Genomic DNA, 22,785 nt, shown 5'->3' on the forward strand with positions numbered 1-22,785 from the left:
TCCTAACAAAGACTTAGCTGGTCTGGCACAAGAGCAGAACTAAAAAATGTAATAACTTGTGCAGCACTGGATCCTAGCTAAATTAGAGAAGGGTGGATGTCCAGTATGCGTAAAAGAGTTTTTAATATCATATAAAGCACATATCAACGTGTTTCTGGCCTGGACTAGGCCCCACGTCAGGAGTGCGCATTATACAGCTGTAGAATTCCCAATCTTAAATACACGAGATACGATGCTAAAAGGTTTTGTTAATTATGTTATAACTGTTATAAACGTTCTATCCACATAAGTCTAGTATCCATAGCTTGTAAGATATATATCTCCAGAAAGACATCCAAGCCTTCCTCCAACTTGTTTATTGTGTCAGACAACTCACCATCATGTGGCAGACAGTTCCATAGTTTCACTGCTCTTACAGTAAAGAATGTGTGATGGTAAAACCTTCTTTCCTCTAGACGTAGAGAATGCCCCCTTGTCATGGTTAACGGTCTAGATATAAAAAGATCACTCTCTTATCTCATTTGAGGCCTTTAAGTCACGTTCTGACCTCCCTCCTAGGGAACATTTCAGGGCTCACCAAATACTGTCCTACTATGCCTCCCAAGTTACTCTTAAGTTTTTTTTTTAAAGCCTATCTAATGTACACCCCAGACATGCCTAGTTTACTACCTCTTCTGAATGTCTATATTAACCCCTTAATGGCACAGCCCATTTTGTCCTTAAGGACGCAGCCAATTTTGTTTTTGCGTTTGTTCTTTCCTCCTCGCCTTCTAAAAATCATAACTCTTTTGTGTTTTCATCCACAGACTAGTATGAGGGCTTATTTTTTGCGCGACCAGTTGTCCTTGACATCACTCACTTTACCATAAAATGTATGGCGAAATAAAATAAAATAAACAATTGGTGTGGGGTATTGAAATGAAAACCCCAATTTTGCACATTTTGGAAGGTTTCATTTTCACGCTATACAATTTACGGTGTTTTCTTTATTCCGTGAGTTAGTTTGAATAAAATGATACCAATGATTACATACTTTTCTATTATTGTACCACTTTAAAAAAAAATCTAAATCTTTTAAACAAAATGTGTGTGTTTAAAATCCCTCTATATCCCTCTATATAACTTTTAATACATTTTTGTATAAGCGGCGGTAAATTTTTGGCGCCTAGATCTGCACTTTTTATTGATAGCCAATTTGCATATATTAAACTTTTAATTCATTTTTTTGTATTTTTTTATATTATGTGACAAAAATGCAGCAATTTTTGATTTTTTTTTATGTTTACGCCATTCACCGTATGGGATCAATAACATTATATTTTGATAGTTCGGAAATTTGTGCACTCGGCAATACAAAATATGTTTCTAAATTTTTTTATTTTTTGCACTTTCTGGGGGTAAAAAGGGACGATTTACATTTTTATCGGGGGAAGGGATTTTTCAAATTTATTTTCCTTTTTTCTTTACTATTTATAGCACTTGTTTGATTGCTAATACTGTTCAGTGTTGTCGGCAATCTTCTACTCTGGTCTGCTCGATCTCAGGCCAGAGCAGAAGATTCCTGGAGACGGCCAAGAGACCCAACTCTATAAACCGAGAGACCCAACTCCAGAACAGTGTGAAAAGATTCCATTTCAACCTTAAAGAAAGAAAACACTCACAATTTGTGAGGGACTTATGTGACTTTCAGGAGAATCGAGCCTACACTGTTCTAGGAAAAGGGTACCTCCTCAACCCCCCGCGAGAGTGAGATAGAAATATCCTCTTCAGAGACTGATCAGTCAGAATCAGAATGACATAGAGTGAGAGGAAGAAGGCGTAGAGGAAGAGGACAGGGCCGGCCTTTGGGGTGTGCGAGCTGTGCGGCCGCACAGGGAGCCATAGCAACAGGGGCACCGGGCGGCTGACACAGCTCGCAGCCCCCGTCACATTCTGGACATCCCTGTGTCCCGAAAAATCTTTTCAGTACACAAGGATGTCCTGGCGGTTACCTCTCTGCAGCAGCTTTAAAAACGCATGGGCCACCAGGAGGTAGCGCACGCAGGGACGTCACTGACATCCTGTGCATGCAACCATAGGAGAAAAGCAGAGCGGAGCATTGAGGAGGATGCGTGCGCATGGTAAGTCATTAGCGGCATGTCATCTTCAGTGTTCCGACCTCCGCTCCCCGATCCTGGGACCTACTGCTATGGCCCATAGGCCATAGCAAAAGATCGGAACACTGAAGTGGGACAGTAAACAGGCATACAGCCTTCAGCTGAAGGCTGTATGTCTGTAGGGGAACTGTACTGCACCTAATGTGCAGAACTATACTGCACCTAATGTGGGGAGCTATACTGCACCTAATGTGGGGGAACTATACTGCACCTAATGTGGGGAACTATACTGCACCTAATGTGGGGGACTATATACTGCACCTAATGTGGGGGAACTATACTGCACCTAATGTGGGGAGCTATACTGCATCTAATGTGGGGGAAACTATACTACACCTAATGTGGGGGAACTATACTGCACCTAATGTGGGGGAACTGTACTGCACCTAATGTGGAGGAACTGTACTGCACCTAATGTGGGGGACTATACTGCACTTAATGTGGGGAACTATGCTGCACCTAATGTGGGGAACTATGCTGCACCTAATGTGGGGAGCTATACTGCACCTAATGTGGGGGAACTATACTGCACCTAATGTGGGGAACTATACTGCACCTAATGTGGGGAACTATACTGTATCTAATGTGGGGGAAACTATACTACACCTAATGTGGGGGAACTATACTGCACCTAATGTGGAGAACTATACTGCACCTAATGTGGGGGAACTGTACTGCACCTAATGTGGGGGAACTGTACTGCACCTAATGTGGGGGAACTGTACTGCACCTAATGTGGGGGAACTATACTGCACCTTATGTGGGGGAACTATACTGCACCTAATGTGGGGGAACTATACTGCATCTAATGTGGGGGAAACTATACTACACCTAATGTGGGGGAACTATACTGCACCTAATGTGGAGAACTATACTGCACCTAATGTGGGGGAACTATACTGCACCTAATGTGGGGGAACTGTACTGCACCTAATGTGGGGAACTATACTGCACCTAATGTGGGGGAACTATACTGCATCTAATGTGGGGAACTATACTGCCCCTAATGTGGGGGAAACTATACTGCCCCTAATGTGGGGGAAACTATACTGCCCCTAATGTGGGAGAAACTATACTGCCCCTAATGTGGGAGAAACTATACTGCACCTAATGTGGGGGAACTGTACTGCACCTAATGTGGAGAGCTATACTGCACCTAATGTGGGGGAACTGTACTGCACCTAATGGGGGGGACTATACTTCGCCTAATGTGGGGTACTATGCTGCACCAAATGTGGGGAACTGTACTGCACCTAATGTGGGGAACTGTACTGCACCTAATGTGGGGAACTGTACTGCACCTAATGTGGGGGAACTGTACTGCACCTAATGTGGAGAACTATACTGCACCTAATGTGGGGAACTATACTGCCCCTAATGTGGGGGAAACTATACTGCACCGAATGTGGGGGAACTGTACTGCACCTAATGTGGGGGAACTGTACTGCACCTAATGGGGGGGAACTGTACTGCACCTAATGTGGGGGAACTGTACTGCACACCTAATGTGGGGGAACTGTACTGCCAACCTAATGTGGGGGAACTGTACTGCCAACCTAATGTGCGGGGACTTATACTGCCAACCTAATGTGCATGGACTTATACTGCCAACCTAATGTTGGGGACTTATACTGCCAACCTAAGTCTGATTAAGGGGGACTGTTGAAGGGGGGAGCGTCTGATTAAGGGGTGAAGGGGGGGGGGAGATGGTCTGATTATGAGTGACAGGGGACTGAGTAATAAGAACATGGGACTGGTGAAGGGGGGTCTGAGTCTGCTTAAGGGGGACTGGTGAAAATATTTGTTACAAAGATTTTTTTCCTCTTTGTGTATGTTTATGGGGTAATGGAGGGTGGGGGTGGGGCGCCACAATGTTTGCTCGCACAGGGCACCTGAACACCTAAGGCCGCCCCTGGAAGAGGATACCCCAGGCATCAATTAACTGGGAGAGGATCGCGTGGCCGCAGGGGAACAGGAAGGGGCCAGGTGAGCCAAACAGATGGCTCATCTGCCTCCTCTTTTTTTAGGCACGGCCAGCAGGGACAGCCTGTTCTCCAGAAAATTGAAGTTGCACAAATTCTACTTATTTACAATGAGGACCCTTGCAGATTTATTGGAGGAGAATAACAGACCCAGGGGTGAGGGACCCTTTACCACCGGTGGACCCAAGATTAAGGTATTTCCTCTCATTTCTGAAACGTCAAGCGGGATCTTAAAGCACTAGCCACCTCCTCTCTATCAGCCAAAAACAATCTTTCAAGATATGAACGACAAGCAATGAAACAGCTTCTGGAAAATGGTAATCTAATCATCAAATCTTCAGATAAAGGGGATTGTGATCCTCAATAGACAACAATATACTGAGATTTGTCACAAATTATTGGACGATAGTTCCACATATGAAATCCTCTCTAGGGACCCCACTTGTGAATATCTGACAGAATTGAGAGAAATTATTTCCCAAGCTAAAACTGACAGGCTGCTTAGTGACAAAGAATGCCAATTCCTATTACCATCTAAACCCACCATTGCTACATTCTATGCACTCCCCAAATTTCATAAGGGGATTTCCCCCCTTAAGGGACGACTGATAGTCTCAGGTATACTGAGCTTAGGACAAAACATTAGGGAAGAGAAAGAAAAACAGTAAAGGGAAGTTGTCCAGCTCACCACCGCCGCCTCCGTGCACGGACTCGTGCGGACACCACGAAGACAGGTAAGTAGAAAATTGAAGAATGTCCAGCACAAAAGCACGATGCAAGAAGATGATTTATTGTGAATTCACACAGCAAACAGCAACATGGATCATGGAGTAGAGTGACGCGTTTCAGCAACCTTAGTCGCCTTAGTCGTACTGAGGTATACTCAGATCCATCTGGCCCTTGTAGTGGTTAGCGCCGCCCTCCCCCACCAGGTGAAAACACCTGAGTGGGCCATGGCGGCGCATCTCCACACACAAGGAACAGATTAACATTAGTGTTCACACTAGACAAAAAAGAGCACAATAAACAAGGCTACAAGTGCCCGCCTGAAACCCGTGGATGATGACCGCCAAGCACGCATTGCAAAGATGTCCCTGATGTTCAACACGCAAGACACAGGTACGAAAGCAACAGTGGATCTCAAGATCCTCATGGAGGAATTGGAGAGGGCTCTTACCAATGAGTTTCGAATTTGGTGGGATGTTTCCATATGGTTCCCAGAGGACTACGACTGAGGAAGTTCCCCACTACGTTGTTTGGGGACCAATTTAAGGCCGATTGGGAACGACTTATGACTGAATCGTCACTTAAATTTATGAACTTAATTATTGGCTATGAAGAGCAAGCTTTGTTGGAAGCTGGTGAAAACATCACAAAACTACAACTGTCACTGCAACAATATGAGAATCATATTGCTTTCGTGGAACATGATAGTAAGATCAAAGACAACATTGCCAAAGCCGAGTCAGTCATCACAGAGGTCAAACAAAAAAAGTTCATGAGGGATTTGCAGGATTATCAAACCAGTGCGGTTTATCAGTGGCCAACAACGGACAACAGGTCCAACCCCAAATCCATCTTTAAAAAGGGGCGGGGACGCAAACATACCTCCAAGAATAAAGCTACTTTCATTAAAGATTCCAAAGTCAGTTTTACATGCACTGATGGTGATTCCATGAACTCTGGAGATCAAACAGATGCATCTGGACCTGTCACTCCGGCGGCTTCCTCCTCCCCTTTACCAACGTCATCTAAGGTACTGGCGAATCGCTCTACGTCATCAAAAAACGCCGAGCGGGGAGGAAGCACCGGACGTCCAAGAAGGAGTCCATGGTCTTACAGGAGAAGGTGAGCACAATACCTGTTTTCAACCTATCGGCAAAGACATTGGCCCTCATTTACTTAGAAAATTGGGTTTTAATTCTATCTTGCTTTCTTACCCGACTGCTTTTTTCCCCTGATATTCATTATTATGTCGCATCCTGTTTGTCACACTGGGTTTTGTTGGTTTTGGTTTCCAACTCCTCTGAGTTTTCGGGAAAAAATCCACAACAATTCAACAAATTCAGGTTGGAAACCTTTATAAATACGTGGGAAAGTTCAGAAATGTCGGGTCACGCCCCTTTTTCGGGTTTGGGAGAATCCACATCGGGTCCGTCGGGAAAAAATGTTGCATCGTGTCGCAGACTGGCACACGATGTCTGCGACATGTCGCAGACAAAGATGCGGCAAAAAAACCTGACAAAACAAGTCGGGTTTAGAATAGTAAATGAGGGCCATTGTCTTCTCACGAACTGAGTGTCCTTTCAAAAGGGCTTACTTTTGCTCCATCCTGCCGTTTCAACTTATTTAATACTCTATTGGACATAAACAAACTAGTAAGAGACATTACAATAAAAAAAAAATTCTTAATATGTCCGATAGTTATGTCAATGTCGATACAAGTAGTAACCTGAATATAACTAATTTGCATGAAAATGTGGCTACGTTTGTTGATTGTATTACAGGTACTAGTGCGGCTCCTTCTAGGGTCAATATTCGCCAGCATATGTATACATTCAGTCACCAGTGTATTGTTTCTGAATTACAACAACTGTACAATATGTCTCATGTTGATGGGGTACCTGAATTTGCTACCTCTAACCCGGATTTCTATCCGATTATGTCGAGGACTCCCATTCTTGACCACTTCTAAGAGGTGGTGGAGCGGGAGTTGTTGACGTTATCGAAAAAGAAAAATAGACAATTTATTGGCAATCTATCCCCCCAGGAAAAGATAGATCTGGACCATCTCAGTGAGTCGGACGATATTATCGTCCGGCAAGCTGATAAAGGGGGGGGCGGTTGTAGTCCTCGATAAAGGACTATACCGCAAATTGAATATGACCATGTTGCAAGATACCAACACCTACAAAACACTGTCTGGTGATCCCACATGTTCATTTAGACCGATGTTGGAAAACCTTGTGGACCTTGGGGTAGCCAATGAATTTATTGACCAGCGTCAAGCTGAGTACATTAAAATTAAACATCCGGTTATTGCCATATTCCATTCACTCTCCAAGGTCCACAAGGATGTGTTTCCCCCACCCATGAGACCAATTGTGGCAGGGATATCCTCCCTTAACGAAAGATTGTGCTCATGGGTGGATAACCTGCTACAACCACTGATTGGTCAAATTCCGGGTTATATTAAAGACACCGGACATATTTTGACTGGCAAGATAATTATATATGGATAACTGCAGATGTTACCTCCCTTTATTCAGTTATACCTCACACATTAGCCAAACCCGCATTGAACTGGTTTTTGAATACATACTCACAATACTCTGCGGATTTATGTGAGTATATCATCCTGGTGGTAGAGTTCTTACTTACACATAATTTCTTTAAATTTGACCAGCATTTTTTCCTGCAAACAACTGGAGCGTCGATGGGGGCGAAGTTCTCCCCCTCTCTCACCAACATTTACATGTGTTGGTGGGAGAGGGAGATTATCTTCGCCCCCAGTAACCCCCACTCTTCCTCCATCCTATTTTACGGCCGCTACATCGACGATCTCATATTTATATGGGGCTCGGGTGTAGCGGCCGTGGAACAATTCTCAGATTATTTAAATGATAATGCTTTCAATTTGAGATTTGCCCTGTCATCTCATGTCCCCACTGTCTCCTTCCTGGACCTTTATTTGACTGGTGACATTATCACCAAAAAGATTGTAACGTCCACATACAGAAAGGAGACTAATGTGAACTCCATCCTACGAGCTGACTCGTGTCATCCCGCCCACGTGACGAAAAATTTACCCGTGGGTGAGATGATACGTGCCAGACGTAACTGTTCGAGACAGGAGGATTTCGATCGCGAGATCGGGGTAATTTCATCTCGATTGAGATCCAGGGGCTATCACGACCGACATATCCAGCGTGCGATAAATATTGCCTGCGATCATGATCGCACAGAACTTCTATCTGGTGGGAGGAGATATTCCTGTCCCACCAATAATGAAGACATGGAGATTCAAGGGCATCGCCCAATAACATTTGTGACCCAGTATAGTGAGGACTTTCAGGCTATTCGCAATATAGTACAAAAATACATTCCCATGATTTCAGGTGACCCCTCTTTTTCTGAAGTTTTTAGCAGTGGGTTTAGATGTATACCTAAAAAGGCCAGAACCATCTCCAACAAGGTGTCTCCTAGCCTTTTTTTTGATTGCGACATCAAGGCTCGTTTGGATGCGGTCACAAAAGGTGCACTTGCTGCTCTGTTATGTTCAACAGCACAACCTTTCTGTCAGCATCCAATGGAGAGCAATTCCACATGGCACACTTTGTAAATTGCAACACGCACCATGTTGTATACCTTATTACGTGCCGGGAGTGCAACATTCAATATGTGGGGTGTACGACGGGTGCCCTGAAAGTGAGAGTTCGGAGGCACCTGTCGGACATCCCCCATTTCAACTCCCGGCACGTATCCATGGTGAGCCGACACTGTGCAGAGAAACATTCAGGTTCATTTCATAGCCTGTATGTACAGGGCATAGAAAAAGTCACTATACCTCTGCATGGCGGAGACCACAGAAGAAAGTTACTTGACCGCAAAATCTATTGGATCTTAAAACTTTATACTAGGTCTCCGAAGGGTTTATTCCTACCCTCCTGCAGAGTTCAGAAACATAAGTACTTCCCTCACGATAGAAATCCTTTGCTCCTTATATAGTGTAGCAATTTTTGATGTTCCCACATAATAGGAATAACAAATAATTTGTTGCCAAAGTTTTCTACAGTCAGTAGTGCTCTCTTCTTCTCATTTGGTATATTCCTCAGCCATATATCTACCACAAAAGGTTTTTAATTTAACAAAATAAGTGTACAATATCCCATAATATGTGGTTTTCTGATATATATATATTCTTTGGATTAGTGGTCCTCGCTTTTTTCCTCATTGTGTTTTTTCTATAGAAACTACATAATTTCTCATGCGTTGTCCCTCATCCATTCAGATTTATCTTTATTATCTATATTTAGAACAATGTCAGTATATGAATTTTCTTCCATTTTTTGTCTGGATGTGGGTCCAATCCATGGGAATAGTTTTTAATTCATACATTTTTTAGCATTTTTACCAGCGATTTGGGTCAGTTTTTTTTCCTTAACCCGTTTACGCAAAATCAGGTACATGTACCTGATGATTAGCGGTGACTTCGCGCAACATCAGGTACATGTACCTGATGGACATAAACTGTCACAGCGCCGCCGCGCTGTGACAGTTTTATGAAACTTGCTGTGCTACACAGCAGGACCTCCCTGAAGCTGGCCAGGGACCAATCGCAGCGGTCCCCGGCCGGTGATCGCTGCTATTGGTCCGTCAGTTCAGACGAACCGAAAGCAGGGATCTGGCGGCGGCCTCCTCCTTCCCCCTCTCCTCCGTCGCTTCATTCAGTGAAGCGATCGGTGGTGAGAGGGGCCCCGTTGGGGGAGGCTGCCCGCAGCACTCAGGATCGGAGCGCAGCTCCGATCCTGAGTTAACCCTGTAGACGCTGCGGTCACTGTGACCGCGGCGTCTATTAGGATTACAGAAGGAGGGAGCTCCAACTGTCACCATCGGCACTCTGCAAAGTGAAAGCAGAGCGCTGATGGTTGCCATGGCAACCGGAGGACTGACAGTAGCCTCCGTTGCCATGGCAACATGAGTGATCAGTCTCTACCTAAGGTAGGGACTGATCTTTCCTATGCCTGTCAGTACTGACAGACATAGGCAAAATTCAATGGAGTACAGATGTGTACTCCATTGAATTCTGTGTATAACAGTAAAACAAAAAAAAGTTAAATGTGAAATAAAGTGAAAAAGAAATTAAAAAAGTGAAAAAAAAAATAAAAATGTGAAAAAAAATTAAAATAAAAAATATGAAAAATAAAATGAAAAAAATTGGAAAAAATAGTAAAATAAATTATATATATATATATATATATATATATATATATATAATACACCCCAACACAAACTCAAAAATAGTCCCCCCAAAAACATCAACATGTCCCGCAAAAAAAGAGTCCATACACAATTGCGTCAGTGAAAAAATAAAAAAGTTATGGCTCACAGAATACGGCGAATTAAAAACGTGATTTTTTTTAACTAAAATCGTTTTTATGCTATAAATGAACTAAAATATAAAAAAAAGCATAGAAATTTGGTATCGCCGTAACCGTATCAACCTGCAGAGTAAAGTTAACATGTCTTTTATACCGCATGACGAACGACCTAAATTCTTTTAATAAAAAACAACTGCAGAATAGATTTTTTTATGTATATCACCTCATAAAAAATAAAATAAAAAACGCTCAAAGTGTCACATGTACCCCAGAATGGTACCAATAAAAGCGTCAACTTGTCTCCCAAAAATATTTTTTCACCCCAAGGCCTCTGCGACTTTATATGATGCCAACAAAATATCCTAAACTAAAAGGGTGCCCCAAAATCCACATAGCACTCCTTCATGTCTGAGGCCTGCATTAGAGACACATAGCGCAAAACGGCCACATATGGGATATTTCTAAAAACGTCAGAATTCAGGGAATAAATCTTGAGTTTTATTTCTTTGTCAACACCTATTGTGTTACAGAAAAAAATTGATAAAAATGAAAAATCTGCAAAAAAAATGAAATTTTTAAATTCAGCCTCCACTTTGCTTTCATTTCTGTGAAGCACCGAAAGGGTTAATAAACTTCTTTAATGTCATTCTGACTACTTTAAGGGGTGCAGGTTATAAAATGGGGTGATTTATGGGGGTATCTAACATTCAGGCCTCTCAATTCCACTTCAGAACTGAACTGGTCCCTGAAAAATCAGATTTTGAAATTTTCTTGAAAATCTGGAAAATTGCTGCTAAACTTATAAACCCTCTAACATTCTAAAAAAGTAAAATAATGTTTATCAAATGATGGGAACATAAAGTAGACATATTGTAGATGTGAAAATGAAAGAGATCGGATCCAGCTCAATGCAGGTAAAATCGGGTTTAATCCATAGGACAAGGAAGGAACAAGTTACGCGTTTCAAGTGCTGCAAGCGCTCTTAGTCATACAACAAATGCATGTTACAAGTCGGCTTAAATAGGCAGTGAGGTAATTACAGCCGGTCACAGGTCATGTGACCGGCAGGAATTAACCCCTTACAGGTAAATAGGGGCATAAAAAATATACTTCGTGCTTACCCTGATTGGTCACTTAAAAGAGCCACTAAAATTGCCTTTAGTCGTAACAGACAGGAACTACTTAACAGTTCCCGTAAACCTAAAATGAAACACGACAATCCAACTCCGGTGACTTTCACTACTTCTTACAGCACTGATTTTTCTACTATTTGTAAGATCATACATACATACATGCCTATGATTTTGACTGATCCCCAGTATGCATGTATCAAAGAAACCGGTTATAGATGTGTTCCCAAAAAGGCTCCCACAATCGGCCAAAGAGTCTCTCCGAGTCTTTTCTCTACCTCCAGGCCTGCTCCACCCACTTGGCTATCCTACCCTGGTTCATTTAGATGTGGGCCAGATCCTTTACTTCATTTGTTACTAACGTCACTTATACAATCAAACAATACATTAATTGTAATACCACATATGTGGTGTACCTGGTGTCGTGCATGACCTGCCGTCTACAGTACGTCGGCTGTACCACAAATCCACTAAAAGTTCGGTTGAGAAAACATTTATCTGACATCCCCCATTTCAATTCCAGAAACACCTCTGCAGTGTCCAGACATTGTGCTGAAGCACATCATGGCAGTTTTTCCTCTTTACAATGTACCGCAATTGAACGTGTTAACCCATCCAAGAGAGGAGGTGACTTGAAACAAAAGCTTCTCAATCGAGAAGTCTTTTGGATTCTTAAATTATCAACACGAGTTCCTCTTGGTATGAATAAACGGCAGGATGTCATCCTCCATTATTAAGTATAACTCTATTTATGTTATCGTCTATGCATTTCTTGACATCTTCACATGTTCCCCAGATGTCCATTAATATATACTGATTCACTCGTATACTTATGTCAATTTTTACATAGGACCTATCTGGTGATAAATTTTTAAGATGTCAATTCATATGTAGCTTCTTTACAGCCTATGTGCATGATTGGCATATATCTTCCTAATATGAAACTTAATAACTTATGTCTTTTTATTTATTCATTTTTCTCTCATCTCTCCACACATTGGTCATTTATTATTTTCAGACATTATTCTTTTATGTAGTTACAATTATATCTGTATTTACCCATCGTTTTGATACATGAAGTATATTTTTTATGCCCCTATTTACCTGTAAGGGGTTAATTGATGACCTGTGACCGGCTGTAATTACCTCACTGCCTATTTAAGCCGACTTGTAACATGCATTTGTTGTATGACTAAGAGCGCTTGCAGCGCTTGAAACGCGTAACTTGTTCCTTCCTTGTCCTATGGATTAAACCCGATTTTACCTGCATTGAGCTGGATCCGATCTCTTTCATTTTCTCATTGGCTGGTGCTGTCCAGCGCCCGGATCCGTGCTCTACTGTCTGGGGCGGGGTGAGCTGGCTTTCACCTTGTTTGCCTTCATATTGTAGATGTGAATTAATCATTAATTTGGTGCGATATGACTATTTATGGTACAAGCATAAAATGTAAAGTCTAGAAAAATGCAAATTTTTCATTTTTTTCGCCAAATTTTTCATTTTTTTTTACAAAAAACGCTGAATATATCAATCAAAATTTACCACTAATGTAAAGTACAATATGTCACGAAAAAACAATCTCGGAATTGGATTGATAAGTAAAAGCATTCCAGAGTTATTACCACATAAAGAGACACATGTCAGATTTGAAAAAAAGGCCTTGGTCATTAAGGCCAAAACAGGATATATTAATGTCACACATAAGTACTTTGTGACCTGGCATAATTTCTTATCAGTGCTGGTATTGGTTCTATGCTGTGTGCAGCACCGATAAACTAGAACACATAAAGGGTGTGACTGACAATGTATATCATTGTGTAAACTTGAATTCGCAAGAACAACCAGTTGTTTTTAAAACATGGTTATTTTTATTTTGTGCAACATAAAAGTTTCGAGACCTAGGACAGACTCTTCATCAGGCATCATACAAACAAGTGACAATGTGATCTTAAAAAGACCGGGAAGACTGTACCACCGGGTCAGGGGTCATCGGATGTCACACACAGAAAATCAATAAATATGCATAAAACGTGCAAAAGTTACAAAAGTTGACTCAAACCCCCAAACCATAAATGGGGACTTAGTAAAAATATGGGGTTTCTATAAAAAAAGATAAAATTCATATAATTCATAGTTGTGACAAGCATATACTGTATATTACAAAAAGGAGAAGGGAAGAATGGTATACCTGGTAAAGTTGCCATACCGAGTGCGTTCACTAGTACTGAGATTGCTGTCTGAACAGTGCAAAAAGGTGCTTTTTGCAGCGCTGGGTGTACTCGATCCAGAGACCACGCCGTTAGATCCCCGCTGTAAGGATCCAAAATGAGGCTGTGACCGGCTGTGATCGTTTCCTGGTAATGAATGAAACTCAGATCGAGGAAGTGAACGGCCGTGGACCTACAAGTGTAGTAGGGTTGCTATGGCAGCTTGTAACCCAGGAGATCTTCTCTTGCGGAGTAAGTGTCTATCTGGTCTCCAAGGCATGTTAATTTGTGTTTAGCGAGTAGAATTATACTAATCGTGATATGTGTAGTAAATATGATGATTAAATGTAACTAAAACTGTTATTAATGATTATATAAATTATTATAAAGTATAAAACAGATATAAATAATTATAATCATAAATGAATCACTTCGCTAAGATATGCAGTTTCGGAGTTGTTGGCCGACCATTATCTATTGGGAATATTCACAACAGTAGGTATTGCTGTTATTAGAGGAATTATTATAACAAAGGATGTTACATTATTTTTGATGGAACATTTCATATAAAATGGGGTGTTTATTATAGAATGGTTTCCACTTCCTCATTAAGGCCTCTAGGCGAGATGGTCCCCAGTTTGTACATCCAGTACACTTCCTTCTTCTTTAGTAAATCAAATTGATTAGTGGCTTCCTCAGGGACATGGTCTATAGGGGTAACCCTATAGACATTTTTCTGTTCCGGATGCACTAATGTGCAGTGCTTGGAGACTCCATGCAAGAGGAATTTATTCCTCACATTTTGCCTGTTTATTAAGTCTATTTCTAAGAGGTTGGATGGTCCTGCCACATACTGTAGTCCACACATACATTCCAATAAATAAACTACGTATGAGGACTGACAAGATAGTCTATGCTTGAGTGGGAATATTTCTACAGTGCTGTTTGACATAAACTCCAATTTTTTGTTAAGTATTTCCTTGCAGCATAAACAGCACTTCATGTTACAGCTGTAGGAGCTGGGGGTTAATTTGTTTTTATTCTGTATGAATTTATGTTGTTTTATTATACTTGGTGCTAAAATATTTTTCAAAGTTGGGCCCTGCGATAGATCACGGCTGGTTTAGTGGGTAGAACTGATTTCAAGGCAGAGTCATTTTGTAGAATATTCCAATGCTTGTTTAGTATATCTTTATCTTTTAATGTCCGGTAGTGTTGCTCGCGAATATTCGCAATTCGAATATTATTTGCGAATATCGCATATTCGCGAATTCGCGAATTTCGCGAATATAGCGCTATATATTCGTAATTACGAATATTCGTTTTTTTTTTTTTTTCTTCACAGTACACATCACAGTGATCATCCCTCTCTGCTTCCAGCTTGTGTGGTGTAAAGAAGGCTGTAATACTACTGTGTGAGACTGTCGTGCGAAAATTCGCATATGCGAAACTTAGCATATGCTAATTTTCGTATATGCGAAGTTTCGCATATGCGAATTTTTGAGCATGTTAATTTTGTATGTGCAAATTTTCACATAAGTAAATTTTCGCGTATGCGAATCTTCGCATATGCGAAAATAAAACGAGGATATAACGAATATGCGAATATTCGCGAATATATGACGAATATTCGTCCATATATTCGCGAATATTCGCGAATTCGAATATGGCCTATGCCGCTCAACACTAATGTCCGGTACTTAGTGTTCAGGAAGTGTTTGGTATTGTAATTCTTATGGGTGGAATTTTCAGTATAGTGGTTTTCAGCTTTTTTTGTGCTATTAATACCCCTGGTCGAGTCATTCCTATTTTTGTAAAAATTTGTGTTAATACTATTTTTATTGCTATTATTATTGTTATTGTTACTTCCTGTGTTTTTGATATGTTGTGAATTTCATGCCCAGGGGTTGCCCTGGATGTAGTCCATGCGATCCCTGTTTAATTTTTGGCCTTTTTCTCTATTACCTCCACCTCAATTTTATTTAAGCGTATTGTAATGTTGTTATTGAGTTTATGATATTCCTCAAACCCAGAAAAATTGTCTAACTGTGATACAATATTAACAATCTTGGTATTCAAATTTTTTTTCACCGAGTATTATGCTTGTCACATAAAAAAACCAACATTTTAAAAGTGCAAGAGTCAATTAGATCGTACCAGTCTTTTATGGGTGTGTTTGAGGAGAATCATATTAGCGGTAACCCCAATTTCTCTTCAAATATTATCTTTTTCAAAAGATATATAGACGACCTCTTCTTTTTATGGAGAGGGTCAGACACATCTATAAAAGACTTCTTAAAGGAATTGAATTCCAACCGGTGGGGAATTCAATTCACGCTGGAACACAGTGCAGAAGAAATCACTTTTCTGGATCTATGCATTGGACATACTGAAGAAAACTTTGTTACATCCACCCACTTTAAATCGGTGGATGTTAACAGTTATTTAGAGTTTAACAGTGCACACTATAAACCATGGCTCAAAAATGTGCCCTATGGGCAATATAAGCGCATTAGAAAGAATTGCACTTGGGACAGCACCTTTCAGAGCCAAGCTAAAATCCTCTCTGATCGCTTTAAAGAGAAAAATTACCCTGAGGCTATCATTAAGGATGCCTATACCAGGACAAAAATTTTTAAACAGAGTGACAGTCTGAAAACCACACAAACCAGAGAGGAAGATGTTTGACAGAAACTTAACTTCATCACAACATTAAAGTAAAGTAATTAAAATAAATTCCTCTTGCATGGAGTCTCCAAGCACTGCACATTAGTGCATCCGGAACAGAAAAATGTTTATAGGGTTACCCCTATAGACCATGTCCCTGAGGAAGCCACGAATCGATTTGATTTACTAAAGAAGAAGGAAGTGTACTGGATGTACAAACTGGGGACCATCTCACCTAGAGGCCTTAATGAGGTAGTGGAAACCATTCTATAATAAACACCCCATTTTATATGAAATGTTCCATCAAAAATAATGTAACATCCTTTGTTATAATAATTCCTCTAATAACAGCAATACCTACTGTTGTGAATATTCCCAATAGATAATGGTCAGCCAACAACTCCGAAACTGCATATCTTAGCGGAGTGATTCATTTATGATTACAATTATTTATATCTGTTTTATACTTTATAATAATTTATATCATCATTAATAACAGTTTTAGTTACATTTAATCATCATATTTATTACACATATCACGATTAGTATAATTCTACTCGCTAAACACAAATTAACATGCCTTGGAGACCAGATAGACACTTACCATACTCCGCAAGAGAAGATCTCCTGGGTTACAAGCTGCCATAGCAACCCTACTAAGCTTGTAGGTCCATGGCCGTTCACTGCCTCGATCTGAGTTTCATTCATTATGAGGAAACGGTCACGGCCGGTCACAGCCTCATTTTGGATCCTTACAGCGGGGATCTAACGGCGTGGTCTCTGGATAGAGTACACCCAGCGCTGCAAAAAGCACCTTTTTGCACCGTTCAGACAGCGATCTCAGTACTAGTGAACACACTCGGTATGGCAACTTTACCAGGTATACCATTCTTCCCTTCTCCTTTTTGTAATATACAGTATATGCTTGTCACAACTATGAATTATATGAATTTTATCTTTTTTTATAGAAACCCCATATTTTTACTAAGTCCCCATTTATGGTTTGGGGGTTTGAGTCAACTTTTGTAACTTTTGCACGTTGTATGCATATTTATTGATTTTCTGTGTGTGTGACGTCCTATTACCCCTGACCCGGTGGTACAGTCTTCCCGGTCTTTTTAAGATCACATTGTCACTTGTTTGTATGATGCCTGATGAAGAGTCCGTCCTAGGTCTCGAAACTTTTATGTTGCACAAAATAAAAATAACCATGTTTTAAAAGCAACTGGTTGTTCTTACAATTTCCAGTTGGAGGGGAAGCGCCTGGACAAAGTCCCTATTTTTTATTGCTGGCACGCAATATCCATATTTTCTAGGACAAAACATTGCATATACCTGGACAAAGTTTTGCGAGACTTTGTGACTTTGGGACTCTATGGACCTTTTAAACAGAATTAATGATCTTTCCCTTGATAAAAACACTCTCTTAACAAGTATTGATGTAGAGGCCATCTACTCCTCTATTCCCCATGAGATGGGATTGAGTGCCGTCACTTATTTTCTTTCATCTAGAGGTAACCATCTACGGGCATGTAATAACCTGGTGTTGAGACTGCTTGAATTTGTCCTCGCACAGAATTATTTTCTATTTGATGGCCATATTTACCACCTGCTTAGGAGCACGGCCATGGGGAGCCCTTGTGCACCCACATACGCCAACATGCTCCTGGGCGTCATTGACAAAAGAGAGAGATTTAGTGACTCTGCCCTATTATGGGCAAGATTTATTGACAATATTCTCATCTTGTGGCAGGGTTCAGAGGATGAATTCAAAACATTTGTGACATCCCTCAACACCAACCCTATAGGTCTATTTTTTACATTTGAGATCAGTAACAAGGAACTAGCCTTTCTTGATTTGAATATTGTAAAGGATAAGGACGGTATGTTGCGAACAACAGTGCATTGGAAAAAGACAGCAACCAATAGCCTCCTGAGGTGGGAGAGCTGGCACCCAGTCCCCCTAGAAAGGGGGATACCGAGGGGCCAGTATCTCCGTCTCACGAGGAATTGCTCCCTGATTGAGGACTTTATAGCACAGGCCAGGGACATGAGAACTCGCTTTCAGAATCGGGGTTACCTTGACTATATTCTGAGGGCCGCCTTTCAATATGCTCGACGGACACCTAGAGATAAACTGTTGATCCCGCGTAAAAAAGACGCAACTGATGGTCTGGCCAGAGTGATTGGAACATTTGATCAAGCATCGGACCCTGTAAGAGCTATACTGGAAAGGCACTGGAGGATCCTACAGCTGGACCAGGATCTGGGCGACATCATAGGTGAACGACCATAGATCACTTACAGATGAGGCAAAAGCTTGGTAGATATCCTCACTCAGAGCCATCTGGCCCATGATATGCAATCCAGAGAAACATGGTGGGGCAATCTCATGAAACCAAAGGGCTGCTATAAATGTGGGAAATGTAAGGCATGCCCTTTCATCAAGAAAGCACTTATGTTCACGGATATTATATCTAATAGGAACTTAAGGATAGGAAGTTTCATCAACTGTGAGTCTAGTGGGGTCATCAATATAGCCACTAGTGATGTCGCAAACATAACATTTTACGTTCGCGAACGTCGAACGTGAATTTCCGCATAAGTTTGCGAACCGCCATAGACTTCAATAGGTAAGCGCATTTTAAAACCCACAGGGACTCTTTATGGCCACAATAGTGATGGAAAAGTTGCTTCAAGGGGACTAACACCTGGACTGTGGCGTGCCAGAGGGGGATCCATGGCAAAACTCCCATGGAAAATTACATAGTTGATGCAGAGTCTGGTTTTAATCCATAAAGGGCATAAATCACCTAACATTCCTAAATTGTTTGGAATAACGTGCTTTAAAACATCAGGTATGATGTTGTTTCGATCTGGTAGTGTAACGGTTATGCCTGCTTCGCAGTGACAGACCAAACTCCCCATTTAACGCTCTGCAAACAGTCCATTTGCACAACCGCAAACTCCCCATTTGCACAAGGTTGGATACCAAGCTAGCCATGTCCCGTTCCTTGTCCTCACTGATCTCATTGAAGGTCTCTTCCTCCACCCAGCCACGTATACAACACCAAGGTTCCCCGAAAGGTGACAACAAGCCCCCTGGGACGCCTGCTGTGTTTGGTCTTCCACCTCCTCAAAGCCACCTTCCTTCTCTGACTCCTCTTCTTCAGATTCCTCTCTCTGCGTTGCCTCTCTCTGCATTATTATAAGGTGTGTTAAGTAGTACTATTCCTATCAGTTTAATCCCTGTTACGTCCCCTATCAGGGGACGTATATATGGCATCGATTTTAGGACCCATGAGATGGAAAAAGATGCTTGGTTGGTTCTCCTACTTCAAATTTGGGGCACTGCGCATGCAATCTAATGTGCCACTAGATAGGAGTGGCGTGTTAAGTAGTACTATTCTTATCAGTTTAATGCCTGTTACTTCCCCTACCATGACCGTGTAGGAACGCCTGAAATGGCCACACACCTTCCTGGCCTGCTTCAGGACGTCCTGGAAGCCTGGGTACTGTGATAAGGTGGCAAGGAAAGGGTGTATTTCCTTTGCTCACCCTGAATAATCTCACCTGCTTCTTAATTAATGAGGCAGCAGGGAAGGGAGGTGTATATAAGATGGAGGCTCAGTCTAATCTGTGCTCTCCCTGGGAAACAGCATGTTGCTGTAGGGGGAGACACTCGGACCCTGTTGAGGAAGCACACAGCTGGAATTTGTGAGTGGTTCAAGAAGTGATGTGAACTGTGAGTAATAGGTTGCAGGAGTCACATGTTTACTGGCTTAGGGTAGCTCACCAGTTTGTAGTCAGGGCATGCTGATATGTGTAGTCAGTGACCAGACGGTCTAGGATTTTATTTTGTTCCTGCGTTATGTTTGTTTTTCCCCTGCAACCTGTTTAAATAAAGCTGGCAAGGTGCCAGATTTGCATGAATAACTGTTGTCTGCGGGTTTATTGAGTTGAAACGTGTCCCGTGGCAGTGTCCAGGACGATCCCGGAGCTATGCCCAACGAGTAATCCTTACAGTACTTATGCACAAAGCGTTGTACGATCAGATTACACACATGTGCCATGCACGGCACATGTGTCAACTTGCCCAAATTCAATGCTGCCAACAAATTTCTTTCTTCGGTTGTCACAAACCACTTTGCCGATCTCCAGTTGGTGCAGAGTCAGCACTGATGTACCTGTGCGTACAGGGCGGACAGGAGTGCTGGTCCGGTGTGACTCTCTGCTTTCAGGCAAGTCAACCCCAAGACGGCTTGACACCGCCGTATCCGGGATGTGGAATTGTACCTGGGGAGCTGGGGGGGGGGGGGGGGGGGGGGGGGGGTTGTGCCGTTGATGTGGAGCAAGACGCAGAAGAGGACTCAGCCGAGGAGGTTATGGAAGAGGATGGAGTAGGAGGAGTAGAGGAGGTGGCAACAGGCCTGCCTGCAAGTCATGGGGGTGTCACCAACTCCTCTGCAGAGCCACCCATTCCATGCTTGGCAGCCGTCACCAGGTTTACCCAATGCGCAGTGTAGGTGATATACCTGCCCTGACCATGCTTTGCAGACCAGGTATCAGTGGTCAGATGGACCCTTGCCCCAACACTGTGTGCCAGACATGCCATTACTTCCGTTTGCACAATCGAGTACAGGTTGGGGATTGCCTTTAATGCAAAGAAATTTCGGCCGGGTACCTTCCACTGAGGTGTCCCAATAGCTACAAATTTTTTGAATGCCTCAGACTCCACCAGCTTGTATGGTAAAAGCTGGCGGTCTAAGAGTTCAGACAAGCCAGCTGTCAGACGCCGGGCAAGGGGTTTACTTTGTGACATTGGTTTCTTACGCTCAAACATGTCTTTGACAGACACCTGACTGTGGGCAGATGAGCAGGAACTGCTCAAGGCGAGAGCCGGATGGTTGAGAGGGGGCAAGGAGGACAGCAGTGGTTGACGTGGCTGAAGATGCTGGACCAGGAGGAGGATGGCGGCTTTGAGTTTGTGTGCTGCTTGTACTCATGTGTTGATCCCATAGGCGTTTGTGATGTGAGGAGATCATGTGCCTTCGCAAAGCAGTTGTACCTAGGTGGGTGTTAGACTTCCCACGACTCAGTTTCTTTTGGCACAGGTTGCAAATGACATCGCTGTTGTCAGAGGCAGACACACAATAAAAATGCCACACTGCTGAGCTCGGCAATGACGGCATTCTGGTGATGGCAACAGCATGATTGGTTGGTGTGCTGTCTGGCTGACCCCGGGTGCCGATGCATGCTGTCTGACTGTGCCACTAGCTCCTTGCGATGACCTCCCCCTGCTTCCAACTCATCTCCTCCTACTCTCTGTCTCCCCATCTGAACTTTCCCCCTGTTCTTCTTCTCTTCTAGCAGGCACCCACATGACATCCATGGACGCATCGTCATCATCAACCACTTCACTTGTATCTGACAACTCAGCAAAGGAAGCAGCAGCGGGTACAACATCATCATCATCACACCGTATGTCCATGTGTGTAAGGCTGCCTGACTGGGACATATCCCTGTTATCTACATCCTCTGGCAATAATGGTTGCGCATCACTCATTTCTTCCAACTGATGTGTAAATAACTCCTCTGACAGATAAAGTGAAGCAGCTGTGGTGCTAGTGTTGGTGGTGGCGGCAGGCGGGCGAGTGGTAACTTGAGAGGTGCCCGAAGCTAAGCTGGAGGCGGATGGTGCTTCAAGGTTCCGAGCGGAAACTGTAGAAGATTGGGTGTCATGTGTTAGCCAGTCAACTATGTCCTCAGAACTTTTTGAGTTCAGGGTACGTGGCCTCTGAACACTGGGCATTATTCTAGGGCCAAAGGGAATGACAGCACCACGACAGCCCCTGCAGCTACTTGTACTATGCATGCAAGCTACTGTGACAACAGATATCACTGACACTGTGCACTGGCAGAAGTTGGCAGAGTAGACGATGTAGGCCTGACACACACGCTTGCAGACAACTAACTGCTATTCAATTTATTACAATCAAAAATGTATTTTTTTGTTTGTTAAATGTACACTACTGTTACACCAGATATGAGTTGAGCAGGCCCTGAAACGCACACGTGTGAAGGAAACTGACTGCTATTATATTACAGTCAAAAAAGTTTTTTGTTTTTTTAAATGCAAGCTATTGTGACACCAGATATGAGTGGTGGCACTGGGCAAGTGGGCACAACTACGCTGTGAGCCTCACACACGCTCCCAGGCAGGCAAATGCAATTGCATGCGATTACACAGGGAAAAAAATACAGACTGATGTTCTAGCCCTAAAAGGGCTTTTTTTGGGGTGCTGTCCTTACAGCAGAGATCAGATGAGTCCTTCAGGACTTTAGTGGACACTGAATACTGTAGTTGATTGACAGAAAAAAAGGTTTCCACCGGAGTACCGCTTTTAAACAATGGTTCACAACCAGGGTGCCTCCAGCTGTTGCAAAACACACTTGTGAAGGAAAGTGACTGCTAGTATATTACAGTCAAAAAAGTTAGTTTTTTTTAAAATGAAAGCTATTGTGACACCAGATATGAGTGGTG

The 22,785-nt window shown here is 42.4% G+C and overlaps 1 protein-coding gene across 1 annotated transcript in view; it reads left to right on the forward strand.

Moving 5' to 3' along the window:
* The first annotated feature begins 17,062 nt into the window (after nt 1-17,062).
* LOC130294380 (sulfotransferase 2B1-like) overlaps nt 17,063-22,785 on the forward strand; it is a 65,758-nt gene continuing 60,035 nt past the window's right edge. Inside the window, exon 1 of the mRNA XM_056544087.1 lies at nt 17,063-17,121. The gene's annotated coding sequence lies outside the window, so the exon portion shown is untranslated. The remainder of the gene's footprint in view (nt 17,122-22,785) is intronic.

The sequence above is a fragment of the Hyla sarda genome, chromosome 10 (genome assembly GCF_029499605.1).
Source record: "Hyla sarda isolate aHylSar1 chromosome 10, aHylSar1.hap1, whole genome shotgun sequence".
In the NCBI taxonomy this organism is placed as follows: domain Eukaryota; kingdom Metazoa; phylum Chordata; class Amphibia; order Anura; family Hylidae; genus Hyla; species Hyla sarda.